At 44.1% G+C, this 2,467-nt stretch overlaps 1 long non-coding RNA gene across 1 annotated transcript; it reads right to left on the minus strand.

Annotated features, from left to right (window-relative positions):
- Positions 1–1,541: 1,541 nt before the first annotated feature.
- LOC134478975 (uncharacterized) lies at positions 1,542–2,261 on the minus strand. Its single transcript, XR_010051812.1, has 2 exons — positions 2,053–2,261; positions 1,542–1,719 (listed from the first exon to the last, which is right to left on the minus strand). It is a non-coding gene; the product is annotated as an uncharacterized LOC134478975 (long non-coding RNA).
- Between the last annotated feature and the right edge of the window lie 206 nt (positions 2,262–2,467).

Consider the following 2,467-nt stretch of genomic DNA (forward strand, 5'->3'; position numbering starts at 1 on the left):
GTACATCAGTTGCAGAATTATATACTTGGGATATAAATCATACAAACCCAAAAGTATTTACTATCTGGCCCTTTGTTCAAGGCCCTTTCCTTCCCACATTTTCCCCCTTTCTCCCTCTATTTCTTCTTTGACAATACTTTAAACTGAAAAAGTCAACTTTTACTGTGTGAATCATAAAAGAAAAAAGCTAAAAGTTGTGTTGACTGTCGGGGCATAGCTTGTTAAGCCATACCCTTGGCAAGCAACAGAACAATACATCAAGTCTTGATTTGTAGCACTAACTAATTTACTAATGTCAATACTGTCACCACGGTTGACTGTCCGCTACTCTCTTGATATTATTTAATATACACTGGAAGAGAGGCACGACGACACCCCTTTCTGTACTCTTTCTATACTATTTCTGCCCCGTGCAATGCCAAACATCAGAGGAGCATAGGCAATAGTACAATGTAATAAAATAATGAAGGGGTGTTGTGTTTTTAACAGTTTGCTACTTTAGTGTGTAATGTAACTCTTTTTTAGTAAGATGTATGTATGACTCAATTTTTAATATTACCTATGATTAACGACTGACTTGCAAAATTCCCAAAAATGTATTAATGCTCATGAAAGGCAATAAAAAAGAGTAACTATTACATTCCTGGCTCATGGAATCTTCTTCATCAGGGGTCTGGGTCCTCCTGAGTACTGCTAGGGACTGTTAGATGGTTTTGCACCTCATCTTTTGGGTTTATAGCTTCCATCTAATAGATGTCCCAGTGATGCTATTGCAGAACCTGGCCCACATTGGACTCTTCCTGCAAAGGCCTGGACTAGATTATCAGAGCTGGAGGCGAGGGTAGAACCCAGGGAAGGAGCCACAAAGCGTGAAACTGTTAAAGCAGAGCTCACTGCCCTAGGACACACTGGTCCTACCAGCTCAAGCGGTCATCCTGGTGACCTGCTTTCATGATGGGACTGAGAGCTGTGAGTAGGAGGCTATGGGGAGAAGGAGTTACATTACGTTGATTTGCCCAACATTGTCTATTGCTGGCTATCTGTCAGTAACTGGACAGTTGGCTTCTATACTTAGGAGGTATATCCCCATCTCTAATAGCAACAGAGTAGTGCCCTGTTATTTTCAATATTACACTTTTAGGAGAGAGCAGGGAAGAGTCAAGCCTGCAGATGTAGTCATTATCATGAGCCGACAACAGGGCAGAGCCACCATGGAGCCAAGCCTCTCATGCCCGGCTTGTTAATGGGTGTCATTTTGTTAGTCTTGCGGTAAGGAATCTTTAGGTCATTCACACTGTGAGAGGTGAGGAGGAAAAGCTAATTGAACAAGGTTGTCACCTTCCTGAAAGCATAGTTGAAGGCTTGCTGGGAGCTGAAGGATTGCAAATAAAAGGGAGGGGTTTTTGCTAAAGCCTTTTTCTCCTCTCCAGTTTGGTTTCTTTTTTCTTTTCTGTTCTTTTTTCTTTTTTTTGTTCTTTTCTTCATTCTACAGGGATTTCTGGAAATATTATCTAAGGAATGAAGTAAGAAGGATAAAGAGGGAAAAAGCTACACACATCTTCTTTTTTCTCCCCCTCTTCCCTTTGACAGCTGCACAGGAAGGGTGTGGGGCTGGTGTGGAGTGGATGAGGAGTTCTGCAGCTTCACGACATTACCAAGGGGAATCCAGGGCCAGAGGTGTGCAGGTGGAGCTGTCAATCAGAGGCAACATCAAGGGCTCTTACAAAAAACAAAAGGGGAGAAAATGGATGTTTAATCAATAAAGTTGCTCTCTGCTTAACCTTTTGTGTTTTAAGCAACATTCACCGGAACCCAGCCATAGAGTCCAATATTTAACACATGAAAGATACTTAGAAAAGGTGAAGACTTGGAGAGCATCTGGAAAGTGAAGACAGGATGGAGGGTCAAGAAATGGAAAGAGACTCAGAGGAGAAGGAGGTCAAACGCATGTTGAATGGAGGCTTTCTGAGGGCTGCTTTGAGAAATGGAGGAGAATGCCAGGGTGTTGGGTTTCCGGAGAGCCTCCTCTCCATGCCTTCTGCTCTGGCTTACCTGTAGAAGGTAGAGCATCTCCAGCCTCAGCTGCCAATGCGAGTGGAAGAAGCAGCCTGGCTCACCTCATTTGGATTTCTGTTCTCACAGCACCCGGTCATCTCCTTATGGCCTTTCTGAGCAAAAATGCAAAGGTGCTTAGTTCAGAAAGGCACAGGGCCGGGCGGGGGGGGGGGGGGCGCAGCAGTAAGCAATGCTAGAGAAAGCACCTAGGCAGAACCTTTGGCCCCTTGGCAACACGCAAGGTAGGCCTTTCGTAATTTCCTATCTGTGCTGTCAGCTTGCCCCGCACTCTGGCCCATCCTTCTCTGTCATTCTGTAACGAAGACAAATTTTGAAAGTGTAAAAATTATAGAGAATTGAGAAGAAACAAGTAACAACCCCCCATGTCTCCTACCACGTTCTTGCCTACTCC

The sequence above is a fragment of the Rattus norvegicus genome, chromosome 5, assembly GCF_036323735.1.
Source record: "Rattus norvegicus strain BN/NHsdMcwi chromosome 5, GRCr8, whole genome shotgun sequence".
In the NCBI taxonomy this organism is placed as follows: domain Eukaryota; kingdom Metazoa; phylum Chordata; class Mammalia; order Rodentia; family Muridae; genus Rattus; species Rattus norvegicus.